This window comes from Lissotriton vulgaris, chromosome 1_1 (assembly GCF_964263255.1).
Source record: "Lissotriton vulgaris chromosome 1_1, aLisVul1.2, whole genome shotgun sequence".
NCBI lineage: Eukaryota > Metazoa > Chordata > Amphibia > Caudata > Salamandridae > Lissotriton > Lissotriton vulgaris.
Genome location: NC_141685.1, coordinates 76,487,480 through 76,505,114, shown reverse-complemented (window position 1 = coordinate 76,505,114; position 17,635 = coordinate 76,487,480). Strand labels below are relative to the sequence as shown.

Genomic DNA, 17,635 nt, shown 5'->3' with positions numbered 1-17,635 from the left:
TGCTTGTTGACGGTCTTCTCGATGACTTTGGCTGGAAACGGGAGGAGCGAGATGGGGCGGTAATTCTTGAGGTCGGTGGGGTCCGCTGTTGGTTTCTTGAGTAGAGCGCTGAGTTCGGCGTGTTTCCAGCTCTCGGGGAAGATGGTGGTGTCGAAGGATGTGTTGATGATGTCTCGCAGGTGGGGTGCGATGACAGCGTCGGCCTTGTTGAAGACGTGGTGGGGGCAGGGGTCGGTCGGTGATCCGGAGTGGATGGAGTTCATCGTGCGGATGGTGTCTTCGGTGCTGATCGGGGTCCAGGCGTGGAGGGTGGTGGTGGGGGGTGGTTGTTCGGTCATGGTGTGCGTTGGTTGGTTGTTGAAGCTGTTGTGTATGTCCGCGATCTTGTTGTGGAAGTATGAAGCCAGGGAGTTGCAGAGGTCTTGCGATGGGGTGATGTCGTAGTCTCACTAAAATAAACATTCAATTCAACATTCTACTGAACTGTGTGCAGTAGTCATGGTGAAATATGAGAAACGTTTGCCACCAAAATGTGGGACAGAGAGTCTGCTCTGTGCAGAATAGTCATGTGTGAAGTTCTAGTTAATACCCATAGTTGGAAGAATGGGCCGGGTTTGAGTGAGACTTCAGACCGACCTTCAAATGTGTTAGTGTCACTCATGATGAGTGAGGCTTGAGGGCTCTGATGTAGGCACGTCCGAAATAATGTCACTGTCGAGGCACTCAAGGCTTCTTGCATGACAATGCTACAAAGAGCTGACTCACTTACTAATCAATGGTGTATTGATGACTAGCGTACTATGATATAGGGGCCTATGTGAAGGAGTAGAATATTTTCGAGTAGTGAAATGCCCCGCCCCCCCGTTTTTCAGACCAGTAACACCCACTAATTTTTATGATACAATGTAAACTGTGTGAGAAATTTCTTGTTCATACTCGGTTGCCCTATCTTAGGAATTAATTGTTTCAAAGATATATTGCTTTATTTTTTGTCAGCGAATCTTTGTTGAGAGAGGATGGTGGTTACTGTTAACAAAAAAACAAAGCCTGGAAGAGACCGCTATCTTAATATTTTAGGAGACAGTTGTGCTCTTAAACCAGAAACTCAAAACCTAATTAGAACCTACATTACAGTCTTGTTTGAGGATATAAAACCGTATCAAATATAAGGAATAAGCCACAGACACAGGAAAATTAGAAATAAGCTCCTTCAATTGTCGCTTTGACACATGACCTATGCCTCATTGTCATTGATCTGGTGTCTTAAACTCCATGGTATTTACCTCTGTTTACTTTGCTATCTAGGACGTTGTGGATTTGAACAACTGCAAATAAATTATTTAAAAGAATAAATAAGCTGCCCAGTTTAATTGGAAAACTGACTGATATTCTGATATATTCATTGAAATACAGATATATTTATTGAAATACAGATATATTCAATGAAATACAGATATATTCATTGAAATACGGACTGTCGCTTCCAGTTGTCACCTTTCTGTAAATACTCTTAAGTCCTATACAACAATGTTTGGAAGATGCTCATCTGAAGTGAAGCTATAAATGCTTTTCCACAGTAGCAGCCAAGGGTGAGGCCCTGTACTTGAACTGTCTGACCCTTAAAAACATTCCCGTCTGAGACATCTGAAATCCCAGGTCTTTACAGGTATAAATGCTTGTTTATGTGAAATGTATTCACTGCTGGAGCCTGGAGGCGGCGGTTCCGTCAGCGGCCACCAGAGGGCGCTCCTCGCCTGCCGATAAAACCGACTGAGCTGCACATTGAATGAAAAAGAGAAGGGTTTCCTTTTCCGGGTCAGCGGTGGCAGAGACAGAACCAGCAGCGGGGGTGACATCACTTTCTCCCTGTGCTCTGTGTCCAGCCTGTTGCAGAGGAGGAAGGGGCCCTGTCTGTCTGTGCAGTTACCTCCATCTTCAGACCCTCACAGACCCCCCCTCAGACCCCAGATCTGTTCCCCCGCAGGCCCCCAGGAGGAGGAGAGAGCCTGGACAGGTTTCTGCTCAGGTAGGAGAGCTGCCAACTCACTTGGCTGCAATTTATGAATCCAAGGATCAGATTCCCCCCCCCCCCCCCCCCCTCACTCCCTCCCCCCTGGCATTCATGGTGACATCAGGAGAGCTCAGCTCTTCCTGCTGCTGAGGCTGAGTGGGGAGCAGAGGAGGTGAGGCCTGTCCAGAGGAGGGGCAGTGGAGGAGAGGCCTTGAGCTGGGGTTCAGAGGAGTTGGAGCCTGTCTAGAAGGGGTGAAGAGGAGGTAAGGCCTGTCTAGGGGTGCAGAGGAGGTGAGGCCTGCCCAGGGTCAGAGGAGGAGACGTCTGTCCAGGGGTGCACAGGAGGTGAGGCCTGTCCAGAGGAGGGGCAGAGGAGGTGAGGCCTGTCCAGAGGAGGGGCAGAGGAGGAGAGGCCTTGAGCTGGGGTTCAGAGGAGTTGGAGCCTGTCCAGAAGGGGTGAAGAGGAGGTAAGGCCTGGCCAGGGGTGCAGAGGAGGTGAGGCCTGTCCAGGAGTGCAGAAGAGGTGAGGCCTGTCCAGGGGTGCAGAGGAGGTGAGGCCTGCCCAGGGTCAGAGGAGGAGACGTCTGTCCAGGGGTGCACAGGAGGTGAGGCCTGTCCAGAGGAGGGGCAGAGGAGGTGAGGCCTGTCCAGAGGAGGGGGAGAGGAGGAGAGGCCTTGAGCTGGGGTTCAGAGGAGTTGGAGCCTGTCCAGAAGGGGTGAAGAGGAGGTAAGGCCTGGCCAGGGGTGCAGAGGAGGTGAGGCCTGTCCAGAGGTGCAGTGGAGGTGAGGCCTGTCCAGGGGTCAGAGTAGGTGAGGCTGTCCACGAGGGTGGAGAGGAGGTGAGACCTGTCCAGGTGGGTGCAGAGGAGGAGAGGCCTGTCCAGGGGTGCAGAGGAGGTGAGGCCTGTCTAGGGGTGCAGAGGAGGAGATGCCTGTCCAGGGGTGCAGAGGAGGTGAGGCCTGTCCAGGGGTGCAGAGGAGGTGAGACCTGTCCAGGGGCAGAGGAGGAGAGGCCTTTCCAGGGGTGCAGAGGAGGTGAGGCCTGTCCAGGGGTGCAGAGGAGGAGAGGCCTGTCCAGGGGAGCAGAGGAGGTGAGGCCTGTCCTGTAGTGCAGAGGAGGAGAGGCCTGTCCAGGGGTGCAGAGGAGGCGAGGCCTGTGAGGCCTGTCCAGGAGTGCAGAGGAGGCGAGGCCTGTCCAGGGGTGCAGAGGAGGTGAGGCCAGGGGTGCAGATGAGGTGAGGCCTGTCCAGGGGTGCAGATGAGGTGAGGCCTGTCCAGGAGTGCAGAGGAGGTTAGGCCTGTCCATGTGTGCAGAGGAGGTAAGGCCTGTCCAGGTGGGCAGAGGAGGTGAGGCATATCCAGGGGTGCAGAGGAGGTGTGGCCTGTCTAGCGGCGCAGAGGAGGAGAGGCCTGCCCAGGGGTGCAGAGGAGGTGAGGCCTGTCAAGGGGTGCAAAGAAGGTGAGGCCTGTCCAGGGGTGCAGGCCTGTCCAGGGGTCAGAGGAGATGAGGCCTGTCCAGGGGTGCAGAGGAGATGAGGCCTGTCCAGGGGTGCAGAAGGGGAGAGGCCTGTCCAGGGGTGCAGATGAGGTGAGGTCTGTCCTGTGTTTGGGTGGTTCATAGAAGGTGGGCCTGTCCAGGAGGGATGCAGTGGAGATGAGACCTGTTTGTCCAGGCAGGGTGGTCGAGAGCTGAGTTTAAGTTTGTTAATTGTTGTTCCAAGAGATTTGTGGAATGAGTGTAAGTTGTTTGTAAACTGGCTAATTGAAGAGCCACAGAGTGAAGCGCCTCCAAATATTTTATTATATATTACAAGAGATTATTGCAGATTTGCAGACAATATTGCAAAGTCGAAGACCGGGTAAAAGAGGACGCATCATTTAGCGTTGCATCCAGATGTTAGTGCACATATCCTGCAAAATGTGAGGGGCTGCAGACCAACATTCTGGATGAGATTTTGTTGTAACCAAAGTACTCTAGTGACAATTTTATTACTAAGCAGAAGAAGATCAAAATAAAAATAATGATGGCTCAGACAAAATTTTTCCAAACGGGTGACGAAAGTGGTTCTCACGGATTGTATTCTTGTTTTGATTCTGGGTTTGTTGCTGGTATGAATTTGGATGTGCACGGCGTTGGTGTGCAGAATAATGATGTTCAGTATGTGCAAGGAGGAAATGTTGTTCCTTTGGGTCAGGGCCGGACTGGGAACTCAAACCAGGCCTGACAATTTTGACGGACCAGCTCCCTGCCTCTTTTGTAGCTGGGGGGTGATATAGCAGCACCACAGCAAAACCAGCCCCCAGTGACCAATATGTTTCCCGGCACTGAACAATCGGTCTCTACTGTTCCAGCCTCCCGGGGAAACACCGGAAGCCTGTTACGGCCAGTGTGGCACCGCTTAGGGTATAGGTTTTACTAACAGTGGCATTTTAAATACCTCAAACACTAATAATGTGCAGAATATGACATGATCTGTGCGATGTTTGCAGGAACCTGGGAAACTGGAACATGAATTAGATGGCACCAAATGGGATGTCTCAGTCAATGGTCCTAGCCCAACTGGCCTCTGTGCCGAGCATGCAGAATCAAAGGCAGGTATATTGGAACATGCCTTCAGTCCAGATAGTCCCACAGCCCAGTGCAGAATAGAACACAAATGAGAAATTTCCTAGTTATCACAAAGGAAAGTTTCAATTCTATTAAGGACGCGGAGGCGAGGGTTATGCATGACCTTTCTTCATTTTATTAACAGCAAGTTAGAAGAAACAGAAAAAACACAGGGTGCCAACTACATATCCCATGAGGCACAACAGTAACCATGGGAGCCAGTCCACCAATCATAGTCCAGCCGAATACATAAAGCAGCTCCCTCGACGAAGTCCGTCCTCTTTCGTCGCTGCAGGAAGATAAGTCGTCCCCAGATTAATCAGTCTTCTGATCAGATCCTAGGGTAACCGAAAAGGAAGAGAAGAACCACAGAGCAAGATAAAATGCAAATGCAAAAGTACTATCAGTAGCATAACCAAAAGAGAAATAGAACGTACAAATGTACAGAACAAGATCAATGCACAAAATAGCATAAATATAAGAAAACATTACTCTCCTTATATGTAGAAATACTAAATCCAGCAAGAACTCCAAGCATAAGGGAGGGAGGCTCGAAAAGCCAGGGTGGGATAATCCTCGACTCCGTGTCCTTAATAGAATTGAAACTTTCCTTTGTGATAACTAGCAAATGTCTCATTCTATGTCAGGAAGCAGGGGCGAGGATTATGAAAGTTCAAAGCTTACTCTCCACCAGCGCAACGGCTTCATGAATTGGTTTAATAGAATTTCTTAAAAGTAGATTCTGAAGACCAATCAGCTGCATTCATAATGTCCCCAACCTGCAACCGACCTGGACGTCCTTGGAGGCCATTGCTCTCCTAGTAGAATGAGCCCCAAAATGCCTGACGTCAATACCAGATTCAGTCATAATCCATTTGACCGATCTAGCAATGGTAGGAGAAGATACCGCCTGAAACGTTTTTTTAATGGCAATCAGAAGTTGCCGTTCACCCGGAGGACGAACCTCCAAAGTCATATCTTCATAATATTTTAAACATCGAACAACACACAATTTTGGAGAATTTGGAAAAGCAGGATAGATTACTGACCTCCTACTCGATTTAGTTCTCCTGGAGATGGTAAAGGTAACACCTTCCGGGGAAAAAACACAGGCAGAAATATCAAGGGCCCTGACATCTGACACTCTCTTACAAGAAATAAGACACAGGAGGATAGCAAGTTTAGCTGAAATCTCTTTTTGGGAAAGGAAATCATTATCTTGCCAGGATAAAAGTAGACGAAGTACCACATTAACGTCCCAAAGGCCCAGGTAACGAGGCTCCGGCGGACGTGAAAGACGTATGCCTTTCAAAATCTTACAAACCAATGGGTGCTCCCCAATCGGAGCCCCATCCACGAGAGAGTGACCAGCAGAAATGACCGGCCTAAAAGAGTTGATAGTGCCATAGGCTAATTTCTGATGAAAAAGTTCCGATAGGAAGTTCACAACTTCTGCAACGCAGGCGCCCACGAGATCCAGGTGTTTCGTCACACACCAACGAACCGATCTTCTCCAAGCTGATCTGTATCGCTTGGTAGTGCCCGGGGCCCAAGCCTGCTGGATAAGGAGTTCAGCTTCTCTTGAAAGCGAGACGTCAGTCCAACGTCTCCTGAAATCCTCCATGCCATAAGATGTAGATGGCCTTGGAGAACCAGGGGGTGAGGAAGTCCCAGAGGGTCTGAGGGGATGTTGTTGAAAGACGGCAACCGAAGAGGTCTGTCCCAAGATAATTCTAGAAGGGACGGAAACCAAATCTGGGCTCTCCAAATTTGAGTGATCAGGATCAGAGAGGCCCTCTGTCTGCGGACCTGGGCTGCAACCCTTTGGATGAAAAGGAAGGGTGGAAACACGTAAGCTGGTTTCCCCAACCAATCCTGAAGGAAAACGTTCACTGCCTCCGCTCCCGGATCCGGTGTTCAGCTGAAGAAACGGGGAACCTGAGCGTTCCATCTGGATGCAAAAAGATCAACTAGGGGAAGGCCCCAAAGGGACACAATCTGAGAGAACACTCCAGGATCCAGTCTCCAATCGCTGGCATCCCTGAAATTCCTGGAATTCCAGTCTGCCACACAATTCTGATCTCCTGGGAGATACTCCGCCGTCACCGAAATCTGACGTTGGAGGCAGTAATGCCAAAAATCCTTGACGAGGTCCGCCAGAATCTTGGAATGAGTACATCCAAGGCGATTGATGTACCTCACCGCCGTCGTGTTTTCCATCCTGAGAAGGACACAACAGGACACTCTGTTGGTCGTGAAAGATCGAATGGCAAAGGAGCCCGCTAGGAGTTCCAGGCAATTGATATGGAGAAGGAGTTCCTCCTACGTCCACCGACCTCCCACCGATAGAGAGCCGCATCTGGCACCCCAGCCCAGGCGACTGGCATCCGATTCTATCACTAGATCCGGATGGGATCCGAAGATCGCTCTCCCATTCCAGGCCTCCATATGGTCCATCCACCAAAGAAGTTCCGCCCTGGCCTCCAAGGAAAAGGAGATCAGCTCCGAGTAAGTGAGACCCCTGCGCAGGTGGGAGGCCTTCAACCTCTGCAGGGCCCTGTAATGTAGAGGACTCGGAAAAATGGCTTGAATCGAGGACGTAACAAACCAACAATCCTGGCCAGCTGTCGCAGGGATATCCTGTCTCTGCGGAGAACCTGTCAAATCTCCTTCTTGATCTTTGAAATCTTCTGAGAAGGAAGATTCAAGGAGGCATCCCTCGTGTCGATGCGAAAGCCTAGAAAGATCATGCTCTGTTGGGGAACCAGGTCCGATTTCTGGACATTGATGGTGAACCCCAGATTCTGTAATAGGGATATTGTAATCTGTAAGTGAAGGAGAAGATGATCCCTGGATTGATCCATGAGCAGCATATCGTCCAGGTAAATTATTAGTTGAATACCCTCGGTGCAGAGATGTTCCACCACAGGACGAAGAAGCTTGGTAAAACACCAAGGAGCTGATGAGAGACCAAAGAGAAGGGTTTTGAATTCGTAAGTTTGACCCTTCCACTGGAATTGCAGGAACCTGCAATGGGGGGGGGGGGGAATTGGAACTGACAGATACGCATCTTTGAGGTCTAACTGTACCAATCAATCGTTCTGGAGAAGAAGGTCCCTTAGCAGATGAATTCCCTCCATCTTGAAGTGCCGGTAAACTAACCACTCGTAGAAGGACCTGAGATTGATAACCGGTCTGAAGCCTTTTTCTTTCTTTTCTACCAGAATAATATTGCTTAAGAATCCGCACGGATGAAGATGGGAGAGAGTGATAGCACCTTTTGAAAGAAGATCTAGAACCTCGTGATCTATCAGATTGGTCTCTGAGTCTGAAAAAAACTAAAGGGCGAGGATGAGATGTTTGGATGGGGGACCCGTAGAACTCTATGTGAAACCCTTGAACTGTCTCTAACACCCAAGGATCTGACGTTAAATTCACCCAGTTTGCTAGAAACAGAGAAATCCTGCCCCTAGACGAACAGGAGAGCGGATTTTCACGCTTACCATTGAATCCTCGTGCATTCTTGTTGCCACCACAGCCTCTGCCTTGTCCCTTGCCTCCACAGGAAGGATAGAAGGTTCCTTGTCTGCCATCGTTCAATCCATTATTTCTTTTTGCCTGTGCTCTATTGGGACCTTGGTTTAATTGTGGGCCGGAAGAGCGACCCCTGCCTCGCCCGGCCCTCCCAAAAACCTTATCCAGGGCAGAAAAGGTGGCTACAAACTTTCCTAGCTCCTTAACGAAGGGATTACCAAAGAGCATACCTTGAGCTACTGAACCTGCCTCGGAGGAAGACAGTTCTCCTAATTTGGAATCAATTTTCAAAAGTAGGGAACGGCGACGCTCGGCGGAGAGGGCACAATTGGCATTGCCCAAGAGACACATTGCCCTTTGCGCTCATCCCGCAATATCGTCCGTCGGGAGAGGAAGGCCTGACTCTCTGGACCGTTCCGCTAACTCAATGATTTTAGTTAGGGGTCCCACAACATCAAGAAGCTTGTCCTGACAAGCCCTCCAGGAACGATCTATCCCCTTTTTTGGATCCTTCATGTATTTAGCAAAAAATGTGCAGAGCTTGGGGTCGAACTCTGGGGTAGTAGCAACGCCATTGGGAAAAGACGGTCTAGGGCATTCTGACCTAAGGCGGGTTCTCACCTATTGAGAAAGAGGCTGCCTAATCTTTGCGGCAACATAATCCGCCGTCTTCTTATCAGGTACCCAATCAGAACTCCGAGGTCGAAAGATACAGGAAGGGTCAAACATATCCGCATGAACCTGAGCTCCATCACCAACATCAGAACAAGAAGAACGTGGACACCAAGACCTGCCCGAATCAAACATATCGTCGGAGGAATTGTCATCATCTTCACCCTCTCCGTCTTTGGGAAACCCTTCATCAGGGTCCAAGTCAGGGGTGGACTCACCCAGAAAGAAGAGTTCTCCCAGTATATTTTTAGGTCCAGAGGGGGGAGAAGAAGATAAACTAAGCACAGGAAGTACCTCTGATTAGACCTATATTACTTTATCACAAGAATTTATCAAAAAACATTTTTATAAAGATGGATGCTATAGAAAGAGAAAAAGGCTTTTAGTTACTTTGAAGACATTATTTTATTATTTTTCTTTTTATCTTTTTTGTTTTTTCAATTTGACTGTTTATACATAAATACAATTTATTTTGTCACATAGAAACATAATCATAAATAACAAGCTTTCAAAAGAATTTTTGTAAATTTCATAAAGTGCAGTTGAAGCGAAACACCCCTAACAACTTATCATATCCTATTACCATTCATTCTCTCATGCATACCTTACATACCTCTGCATTCACTACTTTTTATAAAAACAAATATAGACAGATAAACAAAACTTTACATAGGACCAAAGCAAAAGACTAACAGTTGGAAGGTGCCGTGTTTGACGTAAGGTTTGACATAAGACGTCACTAAGAACTAACAGTATGTTCTGGACTCCAGGAGTTCTTGCACAAATTAAGACAAAAGCAGGGGGAATTCCCGGGCTGCTGGAGGCTTGGATTTGTTTAAAGAACACGTACTTTCTAGGAATCCATGGGAGTAGCCTTGCCGTATTAGGACTGCATTGGCTATGACTAAATATGGACATGATTCTTATGCCTTTATAAGGAAATGCTTTGTTATAACCACATAAGGGCATGAATCAGGAATATTTAATTAGGGTCCTAGATCGATTCACAACACCCACTCCACGTATTATGTCAATCATTACTAAAAATACTAAGCAATAGTAAACATATAACGATGCATGTGTTTTCCAACCCACCCCAAAATATATTGATTGCATTTGAAATGGTATATGGTATATACACGAAAAATTAGTATTATACTGTACGTTTCTTAAGCAGTTGTATCATTCAGATAATGCATATATAAATATCGGCTGAATGATTTGCGAAAATTACATTTATGAAATGGCTCAGAATACAGAAAACAAGGTCGAGACCATTTCATCACATATTTATAAAATACTGTACATATGCTAGAGGCTGAGGTAAAATATTGTCTCTAGAGTTCCTAAAAATAGAAGCTCTGTTCTCTAAGAATACTTTAAGCAGAGTACCATGTGCCAAAAAAAAGGTAAATATTTTGGAAATGTAAAAATAATAATTTAGTTTTCAGGGGAAAAATAGTTCCAATTGTTTTCAGTAGTGTTGTTTATCAAAACTGAAGGCTGAACTCAGAGTTCAGGGAATGCTGTGTGCTCGTTGTTTTAAAAGTTATTCTCGTTGCTAGGAGAGAGCTTGTGAAAAATTGGTCTACAACAGTAGGTGAAAGTTTGACCAAGTCCGAAAAAGCTGAAATTGTACATATGTGAGAGTGATTGCTATCATCGATGTCTGGATCAGCAATGCTCTCAGAAGGTTGTACCTGTGTGGTGCTGCGTTCATCTCGTACTTCACCGCCACCTACTCGTAATGGTGAAGTCTCAACGAATGCCGTCATCAGAATAGGTAGCCGCTGGGGACAATACGTTGCATGAGTCGTTACCGGACCGAGCAAAGTATCGATATCCATTGGTACTGCTGATGGTAGTGTAAGACAGATGTCCAACACGCATTCTTCTCCGCATAGCAGACATCGAAGCACAGATAAGATGCAATCTTGCCAGATTGGTCGGAATGAAAGAAAGCAGGTTGCACTTAGATCTCTTAGCTGGGCTAATCCGAGCACTTTAGTGATTTGGTCCCGGTAGCGTATTGCTAGGATTGTTTCTTCTATTGTAGCTAGGGTTTTGTCTGTGGCTTGGCTTGCCATATCGGATCAGAAGGAGCAAAAATAAAATTCCTGCTACGAGTCCCAAAAGAAGAGGCAGGCCGCCAAATAATGAATGCACAAAATTCGGGAAGATGTTCAGGACTGCTTCAAATGGTCAACAAGAAGAGAGAGGACACCACAAGTTCCAGGGAACAGGGTGCAGCAGACTAAAAGTCTAAGAGGAATCCCTGGAAAAGGCAATTCACTCACTCATACAGGATATTTCTAAAGACTACTAGTAATCACTGGTCACAAACTAATTTATACCGTTCACAGACTTTTATTATTTGTTAAACACGCATGTAAATAAAAAACAATGTACATTACATAATAGATTTCTATTACTCACAAAAAAGACTGATTAAAGTGTACTGAATAAAAAGCAAGGTTAAAAATAATTCAACAGTGTATACAAATAAGACAGAGGAAAAACTAATACATTTACACAGTAATACAGATCCTTACTAATTTCATCACACAATATTCTTAAGGCAAAAGATACTACATATACTGATCAAAAACAGAAAAACAGAAACCCCTAAAAGTCAGACAACACCTATATTCTGATACTGATTTCAAGATTCAAAAAAGCCTTTTGAATGTAATTGGAACGGATCTCATTGGTAGTCAACCTAATTCATGAGATTTGCAAGGCTTGAATTCTTATAGAAAAAGAAGCGTTGACGCGTTTCGGTGTCGCTGCCCTTGGATACTGGCACACCTTCCTCAGGACAAATTTGAATTCATTGGGGTTAAAATCATGTATCCTTCCTGTGTATTAGAAAAGGATTTGTTCAATATACAGAAAGAACATTGTTAGTTACAAGTTACTTAACTTATCCTTATCTATTTACTGTCTCATTTCTATACCGTAGCTCTCTCAATTATTCATCAAGGCAACTTTGTTCTATTACATGGCAGACATATACACTTCGTATGATGCGTTACATGTTTTGATGTACTCTCCGTTTACAAAAATAGGCCACATATTAAAATTTACAGTGATCCTATCTTCAATCCTCCGTTATAAACTAGTTAATGACCAGTAACCTGTAACCTGTAACCTTCAGATACATTCAGACACATCATACACTCTTTCTATTACTAACCTTAAAGGCAGTGTTTCTTTTTTAGATAAGAGTTGCTTTTTGGAAAATGCAGATCCAAATCCAAATTCAAATCCACGCAGTGCTTAGTCCTAGACGTTGTCTAGGGAGTATACGTGGTCTGGAGAAACACAGAATGGTGTATTTATTAGAATTTAGATGTATTGTCTAGTAGTAGTCTATAAGATACGACTATTAACGACTATTTTGCGCTCAAAATACAGAGAGTTGGAAAGTTTATTACCATTAAGGGAAATGTATTGTCCCTTGAATCTCTTCAGGTGCATGGAAACGCCTTGAGTATCTCCCTATTGTTCTGTGGATACGGGAGTATCTTTTTGCATGGATAGCGCCCCTGTGCAAGAAAGTCCCAAGAAAAACTTTCCAACTCTCTGTATTTTGAGCGCAAAATGTTCTTTCTGTACATTGAACAAATCCTTTTCTAATACACAGGAAGGATACATGATTTTAACCCCAATGAATTCAAATTTGTCCTGAGGAAGGTGTGCCAGTATCCAAGGGCAGCGACACCGAAACGCGTCAACGCTTCTTTTTCTATAAGAATTCAAGTCTTGCAAATCTCATGAATTAGGTTGACTACCAATAAGATCCGTTCCAATTACATTCAAAAGGCTTTTTTGAATCTTGAAATCAGTATCAGAATATAGGTGTTGTCTGATTTTTAGGGGTTTCTGTTTTTCTGTTTTTGATCAGTATATGTAGTATCTTTTGCCTTAAGAATATTGTGTGATGAAATTAGTAAGGATCTGTATTACTGTGTAAATGTATTAGTTTTTCCTCTGTCTTATTTGTATACACTGTTGAATTATTTTTAACCTTGCTTTTTATTCAGTACACTTTAATCAGTCTTTTTTATGAGTAATAGAAATCTATTATGTAATGTACATTGATTTTTATTTACATGCGTGTTTTTTAACAAATAATAAAAGTCTGTGAACGGTATAAATTAGTTTGTGACCAGTGATTACTAGTAGTCTTTAGAAATATCCAGTATGAGTGAGTGAATTGCCTTTTCCAGGGATTCCTCTTAGACTTTTAGTCTACTTCAAATGGTGCTAATAGCCCTGAAAAATTGTCTTAAATACATGTGCGATGCCACTGGTATTAGACATGTTAAAAATCTGACCTAACACTTCTACGAAACGTACTTGGCAATTTGTTGATAATAGGGAGTGTATCTCTGCCTCTGTCCTTGCAACCTGCAGATCATACGTCTCTTTGGACGAGGTTAAAGGCACAGTTGTCTGTAAAAGAATAGACTTCATTCTGCTTAAAGTATCAATTCGAATAGAAGAGATATTCAGAGAAGGCCAAAGTGTTGCCTCCATGTCTGGATTGCTGATAGGATACAATACTTGCATACAGCAAATGACCCTGGATGTGACGGTTACGATATAGGCTTTTCCGAGCACCATGCCACAACAGCTGTGGTCACTTATTAGAACGTAACTGCAGTTGGAAAGCTGTCTGAAAAAAGGCTCTATCTGTGTTGCAGGAGTGCCGTGCAGATGACATGAAAGGTTATTCGATGAACCTTAACAGGCTCCATGCAAGTTAATACCTTGACACATAAGTGTACCGCTTAGTGATTGTTTACAATTGTTACCACTTAGGAATACCTCTTTATTTCTCCCACTCCAACATCTATGAGTGTAAGGTAATTTCCAGGTTGATTTGATGTATCCTTTACCCAACCTTTCATACAGGCCTGCTGGTATATATTTTTGGCAATACTTAAACTGGAAAGTTGTTATCGGAATTGTAATAATTCCGTGTATTATCCATTCAATGACAGGTCTCTCTGACATTGTCAATGGTAATCTCTCAAGTTTTTCAATGCTCAGAATCGTATAGTCTGCTCCTTTTTGTGCCAAACTAAATTGTTTATCAGTAAGGTTAAAGATAGAGAATAATGACGTTGTGTTGATTAGACGCCATGGCACGTAGCCTGAACGCAGGTTTTGCAACATCCAGCCTAGCTGTACAATAGAACGTAATTGGGACTGACCATGTAGTAACATTAGCAAGTCCTGCTCTATTATATCAATAGCAGATGATACAATACTGTCCAATGAAAAATAAATCCTGGAGGACAGAGTCGTTAACCCATTGTCCACTACAGAAAGTGATTTTTCCAAATTTATACGATCAATTTCTCGTATTTTTTCTGCAGTTTCAATTTGCATTACTTTCCAAGCTTTGTTGTAAGCAGCGTATATACCGGCGTATATGAAACGTTTTTGACGCTGTTTGGGAGGTCCCATTATGAAATCTCTCAAGTCAGCACCGTCTTTAAGTAAAGTCAAGTGATGCTTAATTTCTGGCAGTGTGGATTTCTGTAGCCATTCAAGGCAGAGTTTTCCTACACTATATGTTATAATTATCCCTGGATGTTGTCTCTGGGAATATCTTGGGTCTGACCTGTTCTGTTTGAACCCCTGTGTTTTGTTCAGGAATCTATCTTGACAGGTTTTAGTGTCTGTGGGCCAGATCAACCATTTTTTCCAATCAGGATTTGTTCTGTTTTGGTGTAAAATATGGGATACGTCTACCTCCATATCTGTAGTACTAGTATCATCAGGTATGGGTGTTGGAATAGACGGTTTGTTTAAATCTTTAATCTTGGCTAAACCAAGACAGGTTGTCTGTTGAATGGTGTCATTCAGGAATATCATTTGTTCTGGGATCACACAGGCTCTAAATAATGCTTCTAGACCTTGTACCTGCCAGTCTTTTGTCCCCCAGATAGTTTTTGTTTCAATGTTATTTTTCCCTAAATTCAAAACCAATTGTAGACATTTTATCATAAAATTTTTCAGAATAAATCATTTTAGTATTTGTCAACATTGTTTTCATTCCTGTCTTATTTGTCATTTATAAAATAAAACGTTTCTGGATCACTGTTGTTAAACCCTGAGAAGTATGTGAATTTCTCAAAAAATGTTTTCGAGCTGCCCTTCGGCGGTGTTGGACAATGTTCCCATTGATTTTAAGTTAAAACATTTCTAGGTTGAGCAGATTTATGCAAATAGTGATGACCATAGTGGTTAAAACAGTACATTTCTTCATAGTTCGATGAAATCTGTAAATAATCATGTTCTGTAAATTTTGCTGACATTACTAAATATGACATCATATTATTAATATTTTCCCAATCATCAGAGAAAGTACTTGGTGTCACAAAGTCACTTAAGGAAACCTTAAATTGATGAGGATATTTCAAGAGCTCAATCGGGCCATAGATGTCATACTCCATTTTGTTGATATGGGTGGGTGAGAGGAGCACTCCTGTTATGTTTCAGTAATTTTTAACTGAGCTTAGTTTTTATAAAGTTCAACATAAGCGTGCAACAGAGGTAGCACGTTTGTCCTAACCGTACCTGATTTAAAGTCCTATCTTGAGTGTGGGACACACTCAACCTCGTTGCACTGTTGCTATATGTGGTTCACAGTTTGAACAACACTACATATTCAACAATTTTCACAAAAATAAATGAATAAACATCTATGTATTGCAGAGAACACAAATCATCAACATTTACTGCACAAAATTATAAACATTCTCTTTTAAACATTCCAAAACATTTTTAAGAAATATTTTCATGAGTATTAGTAGAACAAACAATCAAATTGATGAATCTTCTCTTGAGCCCAATGCATTTCGAGCTTATAAAGCTCTTCATCAGGGGCCAGAAACTGAGATAAACATGATATCAACTAACTCGAATTCAAGATGAACAAGGCTTCAGACTTTACATGGCAAAGATTCTAATTATTTAAAAATCACTTCTAGAAGATGGCGAAGTCAAGTGATAGAGTGATAGGATTATACCATAGCCCACACCGCGGTGCGTGAAAAAATTATACATACTCACAATCCCAAAACGATTGTAGACTGAGCCCTTAAAACCTAAAAAACAAATTCAGGAAATGGAACTCTAGAGCGTGTTCTACAAAACAAGAATATAAGTTTTGTGGATGAGGCTATTTGGAGAAATTACCTGAAATGCTGAAGCTTCACAGATCACGAAGGGGTTCGAGGCAAGTGGACTAGTCTAAACTTAACCGATCACAGCAACCGGCATCCACAGTCTGCTGGACAAAAAGAACTATTACTAACAGACTCTGGGAGCTACCAAACTCTGAAGACAAGAAACTCCTAAACACAGATCCTTACCTCCGTCAAAACGCGTCACACAAGGGACTGCTCAAGCTCACACTCTAACCGGGTTCGGGTGTTTACCGGAAGCCGCTTCTCTCTACATTTCCTCTTACGTCTATAAGGGATCTAAACTATGAAAACTGAAAACGGACTACAAGCGGACAAGTCCTCTGACTCTGTGAAAACGAAACAATGACACTAAAAATGACGGGCGGGGGAACTCAACAAAACAAGTCCTCAGCAAACACAAGGCAAGGAGGTCCTTATACTGCTACTAGGGCTAAAAACCAAACTGGTGGAAGTCTACCCGGATCTAAAAACCGGCGCCATCTTTGAATTGGAACCATGCTCACTCAAAGTTGAAAAAGAAAGGAGAAAATGTAGTATAAGAAGAGAATAAGAGGATAGGTTAAATGAAAAAGTGAGGAAGTGAAAAGTACTTATGGTGCCATGTAGAAAGAGTAATACACTCTGATATATGAACGATAAACACAAATGCTGAAGATAAATGATATTTTAGGATTTGCATGCACAGCCAAGATTACAGGCCACAGTGCAAAAAGGGTCACAGAAAACATGATAGGTCAATTTTTTCATTAAGACCTGCAGGTTCTTGTGTTTTGAGAAATGTTATCCAGTGAATCTCTCTCTGGAGGAGGGATCTGGTGAGATCAACCCCCTCATGCATTTTTATAAGTTCCAGTATGGAAAACCTGACCTGGGAAATGTTGTGACTATTCTCTGACCAGTGTTTAGCAAGGTTACTCTTGAGGTTTTTGTTCCTAATCGTGCTTTTATGCTCAGAAATTCTGGTTTTCAGTTTCCTTTCAGTTTTGCCTGTATATAATTTACCACAGGGGCATTTAATGTAGTAAATCAGATTTTTGGTGTTGCAATCACCGTCATAATGTAAAGTAATTTCTCTTCCAGTTTGAGGGTGATGCAGCTTGTTGCCTTCAATCACATTCGAGCAATGATCACAGTTGTGGCATTTTTTCATTCCTCTATGTTGAACATCAGTGTTTCTTACGGGTGTAGTCAGAAGTTCCTTGATATTTTTAGATCTTGTATAAGCGAAGATCGGTTAATGGATAAAAATACCATTGAAATCGGGTTCATTCTGTAGTAACTCCCAGTGTCCTTTAACAATGTTCTTGATTTTCTGTGATGCAGTGGAAAATTTTGAGACGAAGACGTGCCTCTCATTCACTTTTTTGGGCTTCAGCCTAAGCAGATTGTCCCTGCTGGTGGTTTGGATCCTCAATTTGGCTTTATCCAGTACCTCATCAGGATACCCTCTTTCTTTATATCTCTGATGCTGTGATATCAAATTCATTTCAAGGTCTTCATTCATAGAACATATTCTCTTGATTCTCATATACTGAGACACAGGTAAATTGTTCTTGAGATTCAACGGATGAAAACTGTTGAAGG

The 17,635-nt window shown here is 43.5% G+C and overlaps 1 protein-coding gene across 1 annotated transcript in view; it reads left to right on the top strand.

Moving 5' to 3' along the window:
• The first annotated feature begins 1,856 nt into the window (after nucleotides 1-1,856).
• Nucleotides 1,857-17,635, top strand: part of LOC147737389 (uncharacterized) — a 53,655-nt gene continuing 37,876 nt past the window's right edge. The window contains exon 1 of the mRNA XM_086928509.1: nucleotides 1,857-2,026. The gene's annotated coding sequence lies outside the window, so the exon portion shown is untranslated. The remainder of the gene's footprint in view (nucleotides 2,027-17,635) is intronic.